The following is a 22,532-nucleotide window of genomic DNA, read 5'->3' on the forward strand; positions in this document are numbered from 1 at the left end:
CTGGGAAAGGCCTGTGATGGTCCCGTGCAGCAATTTTAGAGAAGACACCTCAAAGTGGGACCACGACCAGGGTGAGGACAGCCTGACAAGGAGCCTGAGTGTGAGTGCCTCCTGGGCGCCTGGCTTGTCTCTCCCTAATCTCAGTCCTGCCTGGAGAAACATCTGGCCCTGGGCTTCCTCAACTCCGGATGGAGGTCCAAGAAGCAGCATCATCGAGTTATTTCGTTATGTTTCTCTGGACTTCTGAAACTAACCTGATATCGCGTGCTTTATCTAGAGTCTGGCATCCGGGGTTTCTGAGAAGAGAGGAGCCGGATCAATGTATTAACGCAAGCTAATAAGATAACTCCTTGCTGCTTTCTGGGCCCTGCGATACTCAGCAGAGGACCAGAGGCTCTCAAGGCTCCACTCTGTCTCCTGGAATACCCTTCCGCCAAACGACCCAACGTCTGGTTTCATCCTCCGTCTGGCTTGGCTCTCTCCTTCTCATCCAGGCAGCCACCTCTCCAAAGCAAAGCTTCAGCAAGGCCCGTCTAGGTGGGCCCGGCCTGAGCCGGGTGTGCTGTCCACCTTGGGGCTTGTAGACCCCGTCAGCACACAGCTGGTTTCAGTCTCCCTGGTTTACAACTCTGATCTCTGAAAATAGAAGCCCTACAGGAAGGCGTAGAAATGTATGCTGTTGTCAGTCATTTCCACCTAATAGGAAGATTCCCTGAAGGTGTCTTGATGGGAGGACAGGAATGGACCGGAAATTGCTGGCTGTGGGGAAAAAGGAAAGTGGGCAGCCATGAGGGAGGAAGCCAGAAAGCATGGGCTCCTTTCGAGGGTCATCCTGGGTGATTGCCCATGGTGCCATTCTGGGGCGCTCTGGTGTCATGGGGATGAGTGAGGAATCCCTGGAAGTCTGGGGCTAAATAAGTGTGGGAATCCCTTCAGTTTCTCTTGGAGGACGGGGCTCAATGCTGCCTAGGATCTAGGCAGAGGTTTCAGAGGTAATGCTGCTCACTTTCCATCCTCAGGTGTCTGCTCCCTGCCAGATGGCTGTCTGAACCAGAGCAACATCCTGATCTCTCTCTTTGGACTTAGAAACTGCCCGGATGTTGGCCTTGTCTGTTTTCGCTCTGGTCTAGGATCTAGGGTTTTCGAGAAGAGAGGAGCCAGGTCGGCCTCTTAATAGAAACAGGACTAGACGAGGCAGGTTACCCAGCGAGCTCTAGGGCCCTCGTCCACCCATGCTATCTCACCCAGCCTCCCCGTCCTCAGGTCCCGTGTGGGGTTCTGGGGCGGGGTTCTGATTCGGCACGGGTGCCTGTGTCGGTGTCGGCTCTGAGCACCTGGGGGTCCCTCCGACCGTCGGCGCCCACATCCGGACCTTCCGAGGCGGCTGTGTGCCTCATCCCCCGTGCGCACCCGGCGCCCCTGCCACCAAGTACGCGCCCCTCTGCCCCACACAGCCACCGGCAGGGTCGCCCGGTGCGGGCCGAGGGGATCAGGCGGGTGTCCGCAAACGTGGGAGCGGGGAGCGCGGGCTAGGCGGGCGGCGGCGGGCGCGGGGTGCGGGGAGGCGCCCCCTGCCCCCTGCCCCCTCTGCCGGCAGCTCTCGGGCGGTCTAGCTGTCAGCCGAGCTCCAAGCCAGCCAGCACGAGCCAGGGAGGGAGCGCGGCGGCGGGTGGCGGGTGGCGGGCGGCGGGGAGGGGCGGGGGCGAGGCGAGGGAGGGAGGGAGGCTGGGAAGCGGGGAGGGCGGGAGGGAGGAGAGGAGGACCCAGAGAGCGCCAGGCAGCTGGAGTTTTTGCAGTGCTTGGCCGGGCTTCAATGCACAGCAGCAGCGAGCCGCGGCGGCAGCAGGCAGCCCGGGAGCTCCGGCGGCGGCCGAGCCAGCGGCGGCCCCGCTCCCTGCCCCCTGCAAACTTTGCGAGCAGCCCGCCCGGGGGGCCGGGGGACGCGCCCGGGAGGCCCGGCTCGGCCCGCGGCCGCGCTCTCCGCTGCCGCAGCGCCGGCGGCCGCCGCCGCCCCGCGCCTCCCCGGGGAGCAGTCGGCGGCTCCAGCGGCCCCCCAGCTCCGGCCCCTCGGCCCGGCCCGGCCCGTCCCCGGGTGGAGGCGGGGGCAGCCGCGGCGCGGCCGGCCGCGTGTGGCCGGGGGGCGGCCGCCGCTGCCCAGGGAGGCGCGCCGAGGCGCCAACAGCGCTCCCCGGCGGGTCCCCCGCGCACTCGCCTCGCCCGGGCAGCGGCCCGACCGGGCGAGCATGGGCGGCGCGGAGTGACGCCGCCGTGCCCGCTTGGCATCAAGGACATTCAGCCCGCGGGGGTGGGGACGAAGGGGGCGGCCCCGCGTCGCCACCGCAGCCCCCGAGAGCCGCCGCTGCTGCTCGGGCTCCAGGGCTGGGGGGTGGGGAAAGGGGTGCTTGGAAGCGAGCCGCATTTCCCGACCTTTTTGTTGGACATTCTGCACACCTTGGACGCCGCCAGAGGAGCTGTCAAGCCCCGTAGGCTCTGATTTCGCCCTCCGTCTCCCTGGCCTTCCCCCGGGTTCCCCGTGCCTCGGTGGAGTATTCGCGTTCGTTGGTTCGGGGCTGGGGCTGGAGGAGGCAGCCACACGCGCGCACACGCACACGTTCAGAGGAGGGCGAGAGGCAGCGGCACCGGCACCATCTGCAGTGTCAATGCGGCGCTCCCGCTGAAGCAGGCAAAGAGGCGCTTGCAGGTAAGGAGCCGGCCGGGCGGCCGGGCGGCCGGGCGAGGGCAGCGCGGGCGGAGATGCCGGCTCGGTCCGGAGTCCTCGGCTGCCCCGGAGCCAGCCCCCTGCGCGCAAGCACACACACACACGCGCGCACACACATATACACACGGGCACACGCCATGCACACGCACCTGCCCACGTCCCACCTGGGCACCCACGTAGGTGCCGCGCGGCCGGAGCAGGTATTTCCCATGTTCTTTCTCCTCTGACGCTCCCGGACTCAGACTTCTCTAACCAGGACTTTCGGGGTGGGATTCTGTGTATTACTGCCTCTCCCTCTCACCTGGCTAGGTTGAGGGAGCGATTTTTTTCAGTTCCCAGCCGCTGGCATCCCTGGCTGGTTTAAAAAACAGGAGAAGTAATGGTCTTGGGAGACCCGCCCAATGTAATCTCTGCTCCGTGGCCTTTGCGCACCGTGGGATTTTAACGCGAGACAGACCGACAGATACTCAGACAGATCTTTGGAGAGCGTGGTGGCCCAGCGCGCGGGGAGGGGGCCACAGAGGCGGATGGGGCTGCAGTTCTGTAGGGCGGTGCATGTGGAACAGACACTGCGTTTCCCCAGTAAGAGGCAGCACAAACGCCTTTCTGAAGCGAGGCACTGCTTTCCCGGCAGTGCGCCTGGATTTCAGGCAGGAAGGGGCTTAAGCATGGCTTTGGGTGTGTTGCTTGTCTAGGGAGAGTGTGTGGGGTCAGATCCTCCATAAAACGTCTAACCTACTCACGTCTCCAGTCTGTGGACAGCAGCAATCTTACACGCACTTGGGTGTCCCTAGCCTCTCTGCACTGTGCAGGGAAGCGTGGGGCTGCTTCCTCTGTGCCCGCGCGTAACACCTGCCACATGCCTTTCCGAGCTGTGTGTCTGAGAAATAGAACTGGAAGGGGGATGGAGGAGGGTGCAGTGCAGGAAGGGAGGAGGGTCCCCCCCTCTCATGACCACCTCAGCAGTGTCCACCCTAGAAGAAGGCCAGGCATTCTTGGGTCAGGCAGCATCTTCCAGAGCCAGGCTGCTCCTGCCGTGCAGAATCACTCTCCAGAAGCCTGTGGTTCAAGGTTCTATTTCCCTAACGCTCCTCCTTTCTTTTTCTCCCTGGCTGGAGTTTCACAGGCTGCTCATTTTCAAACTTTTTCTGGAGGAGGTGAAAGGGGATTGGATTCCAAAAGGGCTTTTTCATAGTTCCCACTTTGGGGGGGGGGTGGTCAAAGGCCAATTCATTCAGGGCTCAATTGTAGGGAGAAGAATGTGAGACCCAGATACAACATTATTTTGGAGTTGAATGTAGATATAAGCCAGGTTCTGCGTTTCTATAGCTGTCCCTTTTGGCGTAGCTTGTTGGGCAACTTGGCAAGAAATGGAATCAGCTTGTGCTCTCTATACAAGATCATGTGTTCAGAGTGTCCTACAAACCCACCAGTGGGAAAAATATGTTGGGAGTTTTCCAGAACATGAGGAGAAAGGAGGCAACATTCTTTTGAACAAGTGGGCCTCAGTGCTGGGCACAGGATTTGGTTAATTCTGTAAATCCTGAAGATGGGTGCTGAACTAAAGGGCCCTCTTCGTACCCCCATCTCTGCTATTTCCAAACTTTTTTCAGCTCCTGAAAAGGTCTTCGGCTAGGCCGGGGAGGAGAGAACCAGACGTCCCCGGGAGGGAGATTGTGTTCCCGCTGTGCGCTGTGTGAGCTGCCCTTTGATTGATTGAAAAAGGGTAGATGGAATAAAGCAAAGCTCTCACAATGGGGAGAACCCAGTCAGGGGAACAGACATTATTTTCTTTTTAAGAATGGTGGTTGTGTGTACACATAGCCAGATATACACACGCCTTCTCAAAGAGCCTTGCTGTATGTGGTCAGCTCGTCCAACCACATGTGACAACAGGACCCATCTCTGTCCTTTGGGCTGTGGAAGAACCAGGACACTTCGCACACATGCCCTTTGGGTGAGTGGACGGGGGCGGGGGTCCCCGTACGCTTGGAGCAGCACACGGTTTTCTACGGAAATAGGGAACTCCAGCGACAGTGGGTGGCTCCCAGGTAAACATTTCCTCTCGGGACCTTGAAGGGGCAAAAAGGTGCGGTCCAGAGCTGCCTGAAATGGCTGTGTGTCTTGCTTGTAGACCTCTGCCCCTTTCTCTGCTTCCTTCCCTACCTTCTTTCCTTTCTCGGATATTTGCAGGCTCAGGATCCATCACATTCATGCTAAGCCAGCAGTCGTTATGCCGGTGATAAGCTAAACATTTTTTAACGTGGGTCAAAAAATCCCCACACTTTCCGAACTTAGTGTTAGGTACCAGTTTGGTTTCTAGGACAAAGCAGGCATTAATTAACATCTATGTAAAGCTGGCTGTACATCTCATTTTTTCCGGGCTCTCTTGCCCAGCCCCGGAGCATGTCACGTTGCCACTCTCCCTCTCCACCACTCCTCTGTGACCTTCCTTTTAAGTTCTCTGGGGTCTTCCTCGCTGCTCAGAAGGGAATCAAACTGGGAAAATCCCCAATCGCGAAAGCTGCTTTTCAGCAGACCCTCACTGCTGCGGGGCTGTGCTCCAGGCGCCTCTGCTGTGAGCGCGCGGCCTGGGTTGCCCACGAGCCGTTCTTTTTGCCGTATTTGGTACTCCCGTGCTCTCCTCTGTCCTCCCAGAACTTCATTCTGGATGCCCACCGACGCTCTGCAAACGTTTCCGGAGGAATCTGAGGCCGCCAACTTGTTTCCTTTTTGCTTCTCTGCACCTCTCCCTCGCCCGCTGCTGCCGCAGCCGCTTCTTCCTGCAGACAGGGAAATCTGCAGGGCAGAGTCTGCCTACACCTGGCCTCCGATCCTTTTAATCACAATGAGGGCTGCTGGGAATTAAGTGGGGGCTTTCCAGGGAGGCAGCAGTCCTGAAGTGGAGAGAGAGCCAAGGGGGTGGGGAAATCACCCTCTCTTAACTCCTAGTTATCACCAAGCTTTGATGCAAAGAAATCGCTGCCAATCTCTCTCCTCCTAGCCAGCTAGGGGGCATTTTTTTCAGTCGTTTCTCCCCATCCTCACCCGGAGAAACCACTACACAGACAGTGCCACGTCGGAGACCTGTTGGGGTGGCTTCAGCAGTGGGCTGTGACAGGGCGGTAGCCCTACAGAAAACCGACCCGCGACCTAGGCTGTGGTGAGTCTGTGCAGCAGACGTGCCCGTCCTCCTAGGCTCTCTTCTCCCCTTCTTATTCATGTCCAGCGCTGCCCAACGTGGAACCGGCTCAGACCCTCCGGCAGTTGAGCAGGGCTCATTTCTCTCCCTTGACATCCCCTCCTCCTTCCCACCTCCCTTTCCTCCCATCCCTCCCCCACCCCCTTGCTAATCCACCTCGTGGCTTTGTGCATACATCCACCAGCCCATTCGCCCTCAAATTTGTGGCACTCCAAGAAATCAATATAACATGAATTTAACGACAGCTGGATGATTAAGTGTTATTTATATTTAAGAGCGGCATTTTAAAAAGATGGCGCACTAATAAATCAAACGACTGTTGGGGAGATGCACGTGATTAGGGTAATTGCCCGATAGGTTCTGTTGAGCAAGGCTGGGTCCACGTGGAGCCCTGCGGACACCAGCTACCTCTTCAGTAGCTGTGAGTCCCACTGCTGCCTGCCGCGCACCGCCACCTGATCCCCTGCCTTGGTCCGGACTTGAGCCCCTCTTCCTTCTTCCCTCCTTACTGTCCAGACTGTAGCCTTTTAGTTGTGGCAGGAACGTGGAGTCAGCAGGGAGACGGAAGGGGGCTCTGCTGCTGAGTGGTAAGAGATGGATCTTGAAAGCGGAGACAGGCAGGGGGTCCTAATTCCCAGAGCAGAGGCCTTGTTCCAGAGGGAGGGGGCTGCTTCCCTGCTTGGTATGAGGCAGCTTGGAAGAAAAGACTCCCGAGTCCCGGGGTGAGTCTGCGTGAGCCCCAGGATTCCTGTGCTTATGATCCTGATCCTGTGGCATCCGCCTCCCCAGCGAAGAGGTTGTGAGGACGTTGGTATTCGTCCTTGTGAAAATAACAGAGTGGAAAATAATAATAATTAATGATGACGACGCTGGCTAGTATTTATTGAGCACTTACTTGGGGGAGGCATCATTTAAGGGTTTGCACAGGTTGGCCCGTGTCTTCCTTGTAACAGCCCAGAGAGGCACTCACTGTTACCATTTCCTCATGAGGAAACTGAGATGGGGGGAGGGAGGGTAGGTGAGGACATTGTCCAAGATCACACAGCTGGCAGCGGGTGGAGCCAGGTCTCAGCCCTAGGCAGACTGACCTCCCTCCTTGTTACTATGCTGTTTGCATCCCTAGCAAACCCTGGAGAGGTTTGTGGGAGAGTGTGCTGGGGTGAAGTTTAGAAGATCTGGTTTCTCCCTTGGACCGCCTCTGTGACCCCAGGCAAATCTATTCATTTTTTTGAACCTCGACTTCCCCCTTCATCAAATGGGGCTGAGCCTTATCCTTGACTGTCGTTGGTTGTGAAATTGCGAGGATCATTCTGGCAGAGTGCTCAGTTTCTGAGGGTGACTCTTGCCTCATTTGGCAGCTCCTATTTCATCCTGGGAAAAAACGAAGGAGGAGTGAATGAGTGCAGTCCCGATCTCTGCTTTTCATTCTGTGAGGCTCTGAGTCTTGTGCTGGTAGGAGTCTAGTTCTCCCAGTGGCTACTTCAGATTTGCTGGCATTGTAGAAACGGCACTCTCTCACTTAATCCTTCAAATCACCCTGTAAGGTGGGGATTGTTTATTCTCATGTTGATGGTCTGGGAACTAAGGTGGAATGAATGCCCCAGGCTGCTACGCGGTAGATAGTCTCTTCTTCTTGGGGAAAGATGCTCATAGTAGGTGCTCAATACTTGCTCACTCATTCATTGATTAGCCCTAGGGTTCCAGATTTTGGAAGGCAGAGGCAGGGAAGGAATCTTTGTCTGTGGATGTCATGCTGTGCTGGGTGCCTGGACCATATGGTGTTGGAGCAGAGATTCACTGGAAATCGGTGGAAACGGGCTGTGGGTGAGGAAGGTCTTTGTGCAGACTTAGTGTAAGCGTAGCGCTTAGTTAGGAATGACATCCCGATTCTGAGAGGTATGGGCAGTGAGGCCCTGCTGGAGCCCGTGCACCTAGGTGGGTGCTGTCCCACCTGGAAGTCGGGCCTACTAAGCTGCCTGACGTGGCCTCTCTGGCCTGAACACGTCAGGGAGCCTCCGCAGGTGATTCTGTTGCAGTTAGTTTGGTTTTTCCCTCTGAAAGACAAACTTTTATTCTGCACGTTATTTATTTGGCTTCTCCTCTACGCTGAAGGGAATGAAGCGTCTGCCAAACTTGAGGTGGCTGAAAGGGTGCACTTGGATTTCATCACCACCCCGCTGGGCAGCAGCAGGAATGGCTGCCACCATTGGCCTGCTCAGACTCATGCCAACAGGTGTGTGCGAGACCTCAGGCATCCTCTCTTTGCCAGCTAAGCTTGGCTACACCCCGCCCTCTCCACGGCGCGTTCTCCATGAACCAGGATTCGCAACAGCAAATTGGATTTTGGAACGTTTTGTCAATCCAACACAAAACAGATCACTAGCTAAGAGGATATCGTCTCTGCAGTCGATGTGCTGAACTCAGACTAGCCGAATCAATTCCCAAGGTCTTCCAGAGACAAGGATTTTCATTAGGAATCGTGAGGAGAGGAGCTGTGGAGGAAGAGGTCAGTGGACCCACAGGAAAGGAAAACCAGAGCTGGTCAAAGGCTTTCCTGGTCTTCACTCAAGATCGGGTTCCCACTTCACATCCTCCTTGAACTTGTCTGCTACGAGCCCAACTCATGGATTTCCTTCTGGGTAGAGTGGGGTCGGGAACCAGGAGGTGAACAAACTGTTCTTTGGCTTTGGCCCAGAGGTCAAGAGGAGGGAGAGAAAGCCGAGTAGAGCTGGACGATCGCTTCTCCTCTTGTGGAGGGAATAGACAATGAGAGGAGGGCCTGGCAGGGCGGCAGCCCCCGGGATGTGTGATTGAACCAGCCTGCATGGAACGTCAGCTGACTCTGCAGAGAAGGTTAGCGTGGATTTTCTTCCTCTCCATCTCAATCCTGCTGCCCGGAGGTGATACCTAAAGTAGAGCAGAATTTCACAGAGCATATTCTGTGAATAGGTGGTACACATACACAGTTTTCACGGTCAAAGGAGTTTGAGAAATCCTGAGAGTAAACCAGAGAGAAAGAGGTTCTTTGTTGCAGGACTTCTCAGAGCCTTTAAGCACTCGAATGTGGATTGGTAAAACCACAAGAAGTAGATACACTGTGCAGTGGCCCTGGGAATCCCCCAAGAAACGCTAAAACAAGCACTTTGATTTGCCTCCTCCCGACGGTGAATGAAGGGGTGGAGTCTATAATAAGAGTTTCAGTTGAATTTTCACACTAAGTACTAGGTTCTGGTGATTATATAGATACTAGGGTTTCAAGCAGAATTTTGCCAGGTGGGTAGACAGTTCAACTCCAGATTCAGTGTTTGCCCCTTGTCCTTCCAAGGTAGCCGAGAGGTTCTCAGACAGGAATGAGATCCAGGAGGTGTATATTTTCTCAGGTTCCTGCATGATGCTGGTATGTCCCCCTGGTTAAACAGCACTGGTGTTGTGGGAAAAGCTAGCTTTTGGAGACAGATGTAGATGATTTCAGCTCTGTCACTTACCAGCAAAGGGGTCTTGGGAAAAAAATCACCTTATGTTTCAGTATTACCATTTATAAAATGAGGGGATTGGTCAAGATCGGTGATTTAAAAAATGTTTATGCAGTGGAATTCTCTATTCAAATTCCATTTTATGTGGAATTCTAATGCACAGAACAGAGGCAAGATGGACTGTTCTGGTGAAAGTGATGGGGGAACCCAGGGCCTGACACCCTTGCCTGTCCCCTCACCCCCAGTCTTGGCCTAGGTTCCCTAGAAAGCAGAGCCCAAGGCAAAAGCTGATGTGGTAACACTTTGTTGAGGGGTGGAATCCCAGGGCAGCAAGACTGAAGGGAGGAGGGAGGAGAGGGAGGGAAGGAATGCACAAAGAATGACATATTACCAAGCTAGCCACAGCTTCCCGAGGAAACACAGCTGGTGGCTTGGGTGCTCAGGACGTACCGGGAGAAGCCTGATGGGAACACGGTCTCAGAAAAGTCTGGAGGACAGGTACGGCCAGCATCCATCCTCCTGCTGGGTCCTTCCTGCTGCAGCTCCCTGGGCACCTTTTACCCCACGAGGCAGAAACTCCCCCGCCCCTTGGGGTCGTGATGCCAGGTCAAACTAGAGCCTATGGGGTCAGACCCGGGAGCTGGGGCTTCTGTGGCTCCCCCCGAGTGGGCCTGAAGATGTTGCACCTGCAGGACACTGACCTTGGCCCCTGAAGGAAGAAAGGGAGCAGGAACTTTCGGAGCAGAGGAATGAATGGGGTGAGGTGTCCCTGGGGCCGCTCCAGCTGGGAGCAGGGCAGGGGGCTGAAGCCCAGAATTGGGCGTGGGGTGGGATGTTTGGTGGGGTTGAGCGATCTGGACAGGTACATAAATTGAGGGCCTGTGATAATGGGTTCCATATAAGGAAGATATGGTTCTTCAGAACAGAGTCAGCGAACCACAGCAGGCTGCACCAGTAAGGCATCATTCAGCCCCCAGCATTCATGACTATGGCCAAAATAGCCAACTACACTATGGCTTACCCAATTTAAACCCCAGAGGAACCACATGAAGAATGCGTTCCAGCCAGGTTTCCTATCTTGTAGGGTTCATTGACCAAAGGCATGCCTTCCACGTGGTGGTATGTGAATATCTCAGACACTTCTGTTTGTGATGGCAGAGGGGCACAGCTGCTGGGAAGCTGGGGACAGATGCAAATGACCTTTGCCCCCTTCCAGTTTTAAAAAATATTGTAAGCGTTGAAATACAAAGCAGCAGGAGACATTTCTGCATAAAATATTTCCCATAGGTCATTGCCTGGAGTCAGCCCCCCTCCTTTTTTTTTTTTTTTTTTAACAACTCTTGTACTTTGAAGCTCCTCTAGGGTCAGGTGGGGCAAAGGACCGATGGTCCTGCTCTGCTTGTGACCCCTTTCCCTGCTCTCTTTGCCATTAGATACTGACCCCTGTCTTCTTCCCCTAAATGCACTTGCCCTTAACTGGTGATTGTTGCGAGCAACTCACTGACTTTGAGACGTGTCTGCGTTAGCAGGGCTGCCGAAGGTTTCCGGCTCCCAGAGGGTCAGGGACCAGCCCCTGCTTGAAGCAGTCTCCTGTGTAATCAGGAACTTAATTCATACTTTTTAATGGTGCTAAAGAAGCTGCTGCTGGCCATAGCGATGATGCCAATAGCATTGAAATTACTTCTTTCTTTATGTCTTTAGACGACGGGACCGTTTCTTCCTTCTCTTGTGTCCTTGGTACCCAGCGTAGGGCCTGTCTTACTGGAAGCAATCAGTAAATATTTGCCGAGTACAAAGAATGAATGAGTGGAGGAGAAGGAGAGGAGATGAACAGTCTATAAAGGAGAGAACTAGGGAAGAGTGAACCGGCTGCTCTGGCGGGTGCCAGCTCTCTGGCGGGGCTGGCGTGGAATCACATCAAGGCTGTGGCTCTTTCAGAGGATTAAGATGAACCAAGACAAGCGCAGGCTGAACCCATCAGTCACCCTAGAGTGTCCTGGGTGATGGTGGTTTGGGGGCAGGTAGGGGCCGTGGTCTCTTCATACCGATGCACACGGAAATGAATTCTTGCTCTTCATGTAAAACCCACTATGGGTTTAGATGCCGATAGATTGGGAGGGATGACCCAACTGCATTTCCCAGAGCATCCCAAAGACGAGCCCCCCACCCCCCATAGAAAAGGCATTTGTGGCTAAGTAAGTCTTGCAAACACTTCATGCTGTGTCCTCCGTTGGAGATTCAGGATGCACATTAAAGGCAAAGAAGTTTGGCTACAGAGAATCCTGGTTAATTATATTTAGCAAACCATTTTTTTCAGTGGAGGGATCCCTTTGCGTGGGTATATTTAAACCTGTTGACATTTCTTGGAACAAGTGTTCCCCAGAAAGCATTTTAGGAGATGCTGGCCTTCATCTGGAAGCTTTCAGGTTTGAATGTAGTTTGGAGGAGAAAAAAACAGGAGAACAAATGTACTGTGCTCTTAAAATAGGGACTCGTGAGGTGCAGCTTCCAGAGGAGCTCAGCTTCCTCTTGTCCTTGTCATTTGCTTTTGGGAATCTCAGAAATGGCTGTGAATTGCCATGAGATGTTGGCGACCCTGGTGCCTTCAGATGTGTATTTTCTAAAGGGACCATTTTAAGGAGTGTGATTGCAGTTCTGACAGGTTTGTGGAAATATTTCCAACAAGTATAGCACTTTTCGGTTGCACGTAATAGATCAAGATGGATGTTTGCAAGATACGTGAGTAATGACATTCACCTTCTCAATATATTTTTTTCAGCTACACTTATTGAATAAGAGACTTCAATGTAACTGGCAAAGATAAATGTTCTGAATTAACAAAAAAGGCGTGAGTTATTAAGATACAGCTCCCCAAATTTTGGATGGTTTAAACAAATTTTCTCTCAGCGAAGAAATTTTGCTACCCTAGAGAGGTCAAACGTTTCTAATTAGACTGTAAGTTCATGGTTTCTACCATTGGGTAGTGATCCAGAGAGCAAAGCTAGGCATTTCCCATGGGAAGCATTTCACTGCCCAGTATTTGTCTTACCTAGGTAATGATGTATGTGCGCATGTGTGTGTGTGTGTGTGTGTGTGTGTGTGTGTGTGTGTGTGTGTGAGCTGGGGTGGGGTATCACCCCCATAGTACTTGGATTTGGATCACCTGGGGACCCACGTGGCCAATTCTAGAGCCTCACCATGCTTTGCCCAAGCCCTGTGTTCCTTTTCCAAAGTGAATAACAGTTGCTAACACACACTTACTAACAAAATTCCCCTGACGCCCATTCATAAAGCATAGCGCTGGTGATTCTAGCAGCATTAAACTGTTTGGCGACTGAGTTTAGAATTATAGGAATCGGAGACATGAATTAGCAGTAAATCAAGTCCCAACTGAGTTTGAACCCAACTGCAGTGAGTTTTAAATTAAAAATATCTTGCCATGATGAAACAGTTGTAAGTCAAGCGCCGGAGCTCTGTCACTCTTGACTCTGGAGGAGTGTAGCAGTCACCCTTTGAAAGGAAGACCCTGACAACAGCTTGTATTGGTTCCCAGGCATGCTGGGAAATTGCCACTTCATTTCTTCTTCATAAACTGTTGGCTTTCATTTAAAAAAAAAAAAAAAGAATCCTGTTTGCAGGGACACAGCAGAACTCTGGGAACAGGGCAGGTGGGAGAGGGCTCAGGCCCAGGGGGCACCATTCAGAGCCTTCTCTTTGGTCCTTCTCAGGAGGAGTCATGCGGAAGGGGAATCTGGGTCTGCGGGTGCCGTGTTGTTTGTTTTCCTTATCGGACCATATTTGATTCTTCTTTCTGGGGGATCTGTACAGAAAAACAACAAAGAGAACACTTCAAGGAGGCTGCAGCACTGTCATGTTGCAGTGACAATCGCGGTGTAATAGGAAATCATTTATGTAAGTTACAGTGCCCTCTGAGTGGAGCTTGTCAGAAATGTGGCTACAGCTTCTTGAGGCTTATTTTTTTCTCTCCTGCAAAATAATCCTGAGGTTTTCATTTTCGGAGCAATTGAAGAAGTATTATGTGCTGGCCAGGGAATCGGGAGACCCAGCTTCTAATCCTAGGTTTGCTGAATCTCTTTCAGCCAAGTTCCTTCTCTGGGCTAGGCCTCAATTTCTCTTTCTTTCAAGTCAGAATAAGCCCTTGCTGTTCCTGACCTGAAGCTCAGGAGGTGAGGATGAACGTAGCTATGCATATTAAAGGACCAGGTGAGCGTCAGAAGGAAGGTTCTATTTACACGCAAGGTTCGAGAAAATCAAGTAAGAGAGAATAATGTTTCAGCTTAGGCCTCTCACCATTGCACCTTTACCAGCTCCTGTGTGTTTGCTGATCTGGTGAAGAGCTGTAAGTGATAAAAGCGGCTTGCAGAGGGTCAGAAGGGGGAACGCACATGGGGTGGCAGGACACCGTTGGAGGAAATGGTTAGTGCAGGAGTCCAGAGGCCGGGGCCGGAGGGGGAGTCCCGATCCTGGCAGTAGTAGGTTAATGGGGGACTGCGGAGAAAGGAAAAAGGTCTTGATTTCCTTCCGTATCTACCATTCACTTTGCTCCATACGTATATATCTACATGTTTTAGTTAGGTAGATGTGAGCTAAGGAATATTTAACCAATGAATTGATCGATCCATCAATTAGTCAATAGTTATTGAGTGCCTACTGTGTGCTAGGCACCATGCAAGAGTTTGGCTGTACAGGGATGAAAGACCCAGTTCCTGCTATTAGAGAGCCCACAGCTTGGTGTAGCCATAGCACACACGTTTATAGATAATTAAACACAGGGTGGTAGGACGTGGGCTCCGTGCAGGCAGAGGGCCTCCTGAGAAGGTGTAAGAAGGGGCGCCCGTCCAGATGTGAAAGGCAGGATGTGGCGAAGTTCTTCTGGAGGAGGAGGGGCCGTCAATCGGTGGTTTGAAGGGTGTTTTGAAGGGTGAGTGGGACTGGCCTTGTGAACACATGGGGAAGAGGTGCCCGGGGGAGGAAGCAGCATAGACAAGGCATGGAGAGGTGAGCGCCCACAGCAGAGGTGGGAAGTGGGACCAGATGCAAACACCCCTGGAGGCTGGGCCAGGACCAGGACCAGGAGAAGCGTCCAGATAAGGGTTTCATTCGGCGGGCAGTGGCGAGGCCTGGGGATTTCCAAATGAGGAATCAACGAGACCAGCTTTGCATTGTGGAGGAAGACTCAGAAGTGAGGCTATTATGGTAATCCAGGAGACATGGACGAGGGCTGCCCAAAGTGGTAGCAAAGGAGAGAAAGGGACAGATTTGACAGGTCCCTGGGAGTTAGAGCGGACAGATGGTGGATATGGTGGGGAAGGTGGTAGGAGGGAGGGGCGGGGGACTTGGGGACGTCTTGCAGTTGTCCAGCTTGGGCAGCTGGTGGAAGGCGACACCCTTCACTGAGCTATAGATTTCTAGACTGAGCCTTGGTTGAGGGGCGGGGGATGTGGTCTTTCTGGACGTGGTGAATTGAGGTGCACGTGGGATGATTTGCGGGTGGAGGCGAGGCCAGCGGATGTGGGGCGCTTGCGTGTCGGCAGCAGCATCTCTGTGCTTTTACTCTGCTGTTTACTTCTGTTCCCATTGGTAGACAGAGGAGCTCATTTTGGGATCTGGCAGAAGCTTGGTAAAGAAGCAAGAAAACCCACGTATAGATTTTACATTTTTTCAAGTGGTTCATGTTTTGAATTAAACATACTATGTTGAACATTTTGCTTGAGATTATTCTGAAAATATCCAGGCATTCACCTTGCCTTAGGAGATTTCTGTTATTTTCCAATGGAAAAAGCATGGTCCCGGAAGGCTGAGTCATTCACAGACGATTACAGAATAAGATCGGAATAAAGGCAGAATTAGAATTAGAATTCAGCAGAGGAGAATGACCAGGTCTTTGTTCTGGGCATTAGCTTGTTCCCTTTCTTGGTGTGTTCACCCCGTTTTCAATGTGGACACACTCAAAACAGTGTGGTTTGGTGACACAAGCTCCACCCTGAGCTGAGAGATGGGGATGGAAATTTTGATCTCGCCCTTTAGAAATATAACATCTTGTTTGTCTAATTTTGTGTCCTGGAGTAGGGGCCAGTCTGTACAATCCAGGCCTGCGGGTAGGATCTGGCCACTTGTGAGGTTTTGCTTGGTCCAGAGAGCCTTCAAGAAAAATTTGTATGATTCCCACGATGGGACATGATGGGACTTCAGGTGGGACGGTCTGTCTCCAGGGGGCCGCAGGTTGCATTCGCTGTAGTCACACTTTGCTTCACACATTTATGGTGAAAGTATTTGAATTAAAATACGAGCAGCCTAGTACCTGGCAGCTACTCAAGCAGGGTTCCTTCCCCCCTCTTTGCGATATGTGGGGAAAAGATGAGTTACCGTCTCAGTGTCCAGTGCTTTGCATTCTGCAGGGACGCTTTGTCATGTAGTGGTCCCCGTTAAGCCCAGGAGATGTAGAAGTGGCTGGTGGCAAAACTTTTAGGCTCTTGTGCTTATACTGTGGGAACTTTAGAAAATAGACCATTTGTCTTGAGCAGAGTTTGGAGAAAAAAATATCTAACTCCTTCAAGTCCACCCAGACACTTTCAACTCCCAGCCCCGCTGTGCTGCTGTGGAAGGTCACCAGGCTCACGTGGGGCTGGAGGTCTGCCGACGGGTCGAGGTATCCAGCTGGCATGGACGCGGCTCACACCGGCCCTCTCGAATGAGGGGTTCTGGTAGTTCAGCCCCAAAGGGTATCTTCAGCTGCAAAATTGCAGTTCAATTTCAAGGGAAACAATGGGACTACACTCTTCTCTGGGTTGCTCCTGGGTGTCTCAGAGCAGCTAATCAAAATGGCTTGTACTGTGGTCTCTCTTGTGGAGAGGGAACAGTGGGCAGGGTAGGTATTTTTGAGCTCTAACCTTCTCCAAGCTGCACAGAGATGACAGGTTTCTGTTCTTCCCGCGCCACGCCTCTGTACCCAGCCCTTGTACGTGTTATCAGCTGCACTCAGTACATAATATATTTATGTAGCTGCGCTGCTGGTCTCAGGGAGCTCAGCAGTTTTCCCCACTTTATCTGGTGGCAACTTGTTTCCCTAGTAGAGGGCAGAGGAGGGCAGGGCCCGGGGTCCTAAGAAGGGAAGTAATTTAACCACAGTGATGTGTGGTTAGGACCAAAATAGACTAGTTGACATCGCCCGGGGCTGTGCTGGTGGCATCTTCTACGCCTGACTCTGCATGCTGGGAGATGGGGTCGGGGGGTGGGGGGAGATGGCTGAGCCCATTCCTCTCCAAGGCTGCCTCCGAGTCTGGGATAGACGCAGGGAATCCCCACTGCTCCTGCTTTTCTACCTCGCCGCCCGCTAAGTGTCACTGTAGAGACTTCCCACTGACCTGTGCTTATCAGACGTCAAAGTGGCTTCTGGTTCTGTGGTCAGACGAGAAGATCCAAGAAAGGTGCACGCACTCGAGCTGCCGACTGCGTGTGCAGTGTCGAATTGGACAGAGGGTCTGGACTGTGGCCGGGCCCTGGGCTGGGTGCTGGGGGCAGTGGGGGAGAGCAAGCTTTGCTAAACCCAGGCCTGATTTCACAAGGAGGTCGCTGCTGTGCATTCTGACCTCCTCATTCCTTCTCTTAGGACTCGATACTAGCAAGACCCAATGCTTCACGGCAAATACTTCAAAACAAATGAATCAAGTATTTTTTAAAACCTGTAATTATACGTATGGCTGCCCTTAATTATTAGGCGAAACGGTATATTCTTGGCGTCTAGGGTTGGGGATGCAATAGAGGTTCTCTTGCTTCAATTTGAAGATGCCCATGTTTGGAGTGTTCCAGAGAGCTCGAGTGTAAAGCTTGAGGACTATCACGTGGCCAGAGAGAGAAAAGTAACTCCTAAAAATAGCAAGCAACATTTCCCCAGCACATATTGTTTTGAAAGAATGGCATTTATATTTGCAAATTTTAAAAAATCTTTAGGCCTGGAAGAGTTTTTTCCCAGCTAACAAATTTTGCACGTAGCCTTGTCCGCGTTCCAGACGTGAGCCAGTCCCAGGAACTTCTGTGTCAAGATAGCAGCCGTATAGCTAGAAACTCTCTGCAGATTCAAGCTGCCAAGAATTTAGTTGTAATATACGATTTACTGACTTGTATTTTTAGCATTTTCCTCTCATATTTCCCCTTAATTGCAAGCTTCTTGAAAGCAGGCAACTGTCTTATACCTATTTGCAGTTCTGTTTGCCTCCAATAATAGGGTGGCTTAGTTTTTTTCTTGATTTCCTGAGCTTAGAAAGAGGCGTGCTAGAGTGGTCGGACGGTAGAGGGCATCACACATAATGAAACAACTGCGAGTCCACAGGAAGTGGGAAGTAGCTTCAGAGGAAAGTCAGCACGCACTGGTGGCTGTGTGCTGGTGTGTAATCTTCTATTTAATCGTCATTGCTCAGTGATTGTGAATAAAGCATCTACTGAGTTGGAGTCTTGATCACAGACTTACTGTATTGCCTGGGAGGACATAGGAACTGCTGTTACTTCCTTTCTGAAATGAAGAACCGATTAAACTTGGCTGCCTTCCTGTGGTCTTAGGCCAGAAGGTTCTGAGGTTTCACAAAAGTGAAAAAAGAAAAAGGATGACATCAAAGTGAAATTCAAGGAAATAAAGAGATTTTTATTCAGGGGGACAAATGATTGCCCCTTGGTAGTTAATTGCCTGCTTTTATGTTCCCCCTTTCCCCCTATTCCTTCCATCTTGTGTGAAGAAGATCTTAAATTCCAGGCTCTTATCAACTCTCTTTCCACTCTTTTCTCTGAGCCACACATCTAGGCTGTGCTGGCAAGTTGGGCATCTTTGCGGGGGATGCAAGCAACCCCGTTTTGGTGGCACACAATGGGTTCTTTATCTTCTAATGACCTTGCCACGTGGATTGGGAGCTCATTGCTGCCATGCATGGTTAGGTCTGACTCCACGTCTGACTTTGGGACTGATGTGTGGAGAAGGTGGGAGTCTGGGAGGCAGGGGCGCCAGATCCCAATGTCAGGACGCCCCTGTGGCAGGGTTGTTTGCCAAAGGCTCCCTTACAATCTAGGGGCAGCTCCATCCCACTGCTGGTCCATAACCAGTGGATCTGTATACGCCTCCCACACTCGTATTTTATGTTAACTTCTGCCATCTGGTACTTTATCCAAGCATATTTTTTTGAAACCTAAATTTTGAACTTATGGTTATCACATTCCGTTTCATTTTGGAGTCCAGTTTGGGCCCTGTTCCAGCCTGATAAGATAGTTTTGAATTGTGTGTCATTATCACCAATAGGGACCACATGACTTCTCCCATAGTATCTCATTTGACCTTCACAAGTCCTAGAGTTTGTCATCTGCAAATCTGATAAGTGTCTTCATGCAAATTACTGATAAAAATGTGAAACTGTAGAGCACCAAGGACAGAACCCTTTGGCATGGCGTTCCCTGGAGAGCGTCCCTTGTAGGTTTGACAAATAACCATTGATTAAGCTTCTTTGGGCCCAAGAAACAATGGAGCCATGAGGACCCAGCAAAGACTTTGGAAGCAGACAGACCTGGCGTTGCAACCCGGCTTACGCCAACTTGGCCACTCCCAATGATCAGATTATTTTGGGGTTCAGTTTCCAATGATTACAAATAGATGAGAGCTGTAGGCCTCCTCCCCCTACAGCCCTCCAACAAAGCAAGTATCAGACTGGATTCCACCACACGTGCCCATCTTTGTTAGTAAGGGGACATAGAAGCAGTCACCTGTTCTTGAAGCTCAGTGAAGACCCTGTCTTCTTTCCCAGCTAGTATGCCAGGGATGGCGAGTTCCTTCAACCCTGCTGGTGGATGCATGGAGCGTGCAGCTGGCAGAGCACCCAAGCCCGCCCTCTCTAGCTCCAGGCTGTAGCACCAATATTATCATTTTCTGTGTGTGTGTCAGGAAGTGAGAAAGTTTGGGAAGCACTGACTTAGTGACGGTCTTGGTCAGTTTAGGCTGCTATAACACCATACCATAGACAGGGTGGCTGAAGCAGCAGACATTTCTCACAGTTCTGGAGAGTGGAAGTCCAAGATTAGGGCGCCAGTATGGTTCAGTTCTTGGTGAAGATTTTCTTTCTGGTGTACAGATGACTGTCTTTTCCTTGTATGAGAGAAAGAGAGAGAGAGGGAGAGAGAAGGAGAGAGAGAGAGAGAGGTGGGGGGGGGCACTTGTCCTCTTCTAATCCTACTCAGGAGGGCTCCACCCTCATGACCTAATTACCTTGTAAAGGCCCCACCTCCTAATCCCATCACATTGGGGATTAGGATTTCAACATATGAGTTTTGGGAGGACACAAACATTTAATCCCTAACATGACTCTGAGAGGTTTATTTAAAGGAAGGTTTACTTGAGGCAGATGCAACAATATTTTGGTTATAGGTTTCAGCTTACCTTCTAGTGGGATCAGAGGACAGAATCTTTTGAAAGATGAAATATAATGGGAGCCCTAAGCCAAGACGCAAATGCTCTGGGCTTGCCAGATTCTTGTACCACAGGGCGGAGGTGCCTGGACAGTATTTCTATCCAATCATCTATCTTTGACACTGCTTAATTTCCCACTGAAAAATTGTTTCTGACATCTCTTATGCTTTTTAACAAACCCAATGGTGCTGATCAAGATAGTGTAGTTGAGAGACTCAGGGTAGACTCTGATGTGAGTCTTTCAAAAGCCAACTCAGCAACCCTGGAGAGTGCATTTTTAATGTCAGTACTTCAGATGTTGACTAACCATCCTTGGGTGTAGATTAAAACTAACTTACATACATTATACCACACTGTTTACTGTTTTATTTAAAGTAAGTTACAGACATCATCAAACCCTGGCTCCTCGGCTATGTGACATTGGGTATGTTACCTATCCTTTCTGATGTTCAGGTTTCTTATCATTAAAAAGGTAAAATAATACATGACAGGATTACTGGGACAATCAAGTGGCATAATACACACTGCTCGGCACATATTAAATGCTCACAATGTTGCTGAAAATTATTGCCTCCTCTTCAGATACCTAAAACTTGTTAGTTATGCTTCTTGCTTCTCTGCTGGGTTAAAGCACTTCAATTTTCTTGGTTTATAAATAGTCACATCTGTTTCTAACACTGGGCTTCAGTGTGCCTACCGCCTTGAGGTTCTGCGTGCACATGGGAAGAGCAGAGGGGCAGGTGGCTGGTCCCATGGATCCTGGCTCTCCTTCGAAGTATGGCCTCTTAAAAAAAAGATTTAAAAGCATATGTAGGGATTCCTTCATTTTTGGAAGATCCAGCATTTGCCTGGAGTTTAAATTTAACACCCGTGTTTATATATTCAGTCTGTGCTCAGTTCAGCCATCCATTTTGCCAATGCACACCTGTAAACATACACTGTTTTTATGTATGTTTCACCTTCAGTGGTATCTTAGATAATGTGTTTTTCTTGCCAGGCGGTGGCAATGGTTGCTGTTTTTTCAGGTTACCACCCAGACCCCTAGATTTGGTTTAAGGGAGAGCAAGTAGGAGATTCTTGGCTTTAACTCAGGGCAGTGACTAACCATTAATGAGTAATTATTGCCTGGAGCCTGCCTGATAATTACGTCAAGCACTGCAGGATGGGGCATCTGCTAATGTCTGTCTGCTACAAAGTCATAAAGCTGACATGGTCCATTGGAGACCAGAGAGGTGGGTCCAGTGTACATGGCATTGACATACCTGGATATATTCACCTGGGTCCAATGGGAGATACTTACGGAAACAGCCCATCTCAGATGTCTTCAGGTCCAGGCCCTGATTTCCTGGTAAGATAGCCTTAAACTAGATAGTAAGGGTCTCTGGGATTTTCCTGCATGGTTTTCACTGCCTGTGTCCAGTGATCCAGTCAGATTCCATTGCCCTGAGACACCCTGGTTGCCAGAGCACACCCAATTCCTCCCGGCCCCTCAGCTCTGAAAGCAGTAAAATCTCTGCATGTTGACGAACTGTTAAGCTTGGAACATTGCATTATTCCCGGCAACACTCTAGCTGAGGGAGGAAGGAACCACTGGTTGACCGTGGAGAAAGGTGATTAGCCACTGTGGAGAGGGAACAAACGCTTGGGGAGTCTGGGAACTTTCAGTGTGTTGGTGGATTTTAAAGATGTGGGGCCTCTGTGAACAGAGGCCAGCTCTGAATGAGACAGTCCTTCTACTGCAAACACACCACGGAAAGTCCTGTCACTTCTCCTGTGTCCCTGAAGGAAAGGAGGCACTCACTGGCACAGTGTCACCCCAGGAACCTTGTCACAGCCATCCTCCACTCTTTAGCCTATCAGTAGTGACCATGGGCCCCAGATTTACTAGAAATAGACTTCACTTCAGATATTCTATGCCATTGCCAGAGCATGTGTCCTGGTATTTTTGGTTTGAAAATAGTCAGTATGTAGATATAGATATAGATACAGATAGAGATATAGATATGGGATATGGATATATCTGTATGTACACATACGGAACACACACACACACATATACATATGTCCAAAGGGTATCCTTGGACGAAACTGGGAAGTAATTGCATTTTTTCCTAAGAACTCCAATCAGAGTGAAGCTACTTCCTTTCTGCCTCTCCTTTTCTTTCTTTAGACAGGGCCTCTGGGGCTCTAGTGTATGCATGACTCAGGGGTGAGTGAGAGCTGCCATTTTGCCCATGTCCCATTGGCCAAGCGTTGTTGCATCTCCTTGCTCAGGAAAGACTTGTCTTTTTCTTCCACCAAGATGCCTTCTGCCCACCAAGCTGGGGCTGACCAGAGAGGATGCTTTCCCTCATCCTCACCAAGTAGCCTTATAGACCAGTGGGACCCTGCTGTTTGAACCCTCTCCACTCCCCTCTTCTGCCTAGTCCTGAGTCCCCTTGGCCACAGGGAAAGGGAGGTGATGGAGGAGACACGGTAAGGAGTGGATTGCTGGAAGAGAGAATGTAGTGCTTGACCCAAAGAAACAAAGTTCCAGTGGTGGCATTTCAGGCATTTTAGTGGAGGGGGTAAGATGCTGATTGGCACAGGGGAACCTTTCTAGAACCTCTCATACCAGACAGAGAGGCCCCTGACCACCAGCTGTAGGTGTCTGTGTTTGAGATCGGGCCTGGGGAC

At 51.2% G+C, this 22,532-nt stretch overlaps 1 protein-coding gene across 1 annotated transcript in view; it reads left to right on the forward strand.

Annotated features, from left to right (window-relative positions):
• The first annotated feature begins 2,394 nt into the window (after window positions 1-2,394).
• Window positions 2,395-22,532, forward strand: part of PLXNA4 (plexin A4) — a 446,153-nt gene continuing 426,015 nt past the window's right edge. The window contains exon 1 of the mRNA XM_007177142.2: window positions 2,395-2,701. The gene's annotated coding sequence lies outside the window, so the exon portion shown is untranslated. The remainder of the gene's footprint in view (window positions 2,702-22,532) is intronic.

Source organism: Balaenoptera acutorostrata, chromosome 7 (genome assembly GCF_949987535.1).
Source record: "Balaenoptera acutorostrata chromosome 7, mBalAcu1.1, whole genome shotgun sequence".
Lineage (NCBI taxonomy): Eukaryota > Metazoa > Chordata > Mammalia > Artiodactyla > Balaenopteridae > Balaenoptera > Balaenoptera acutorostrata.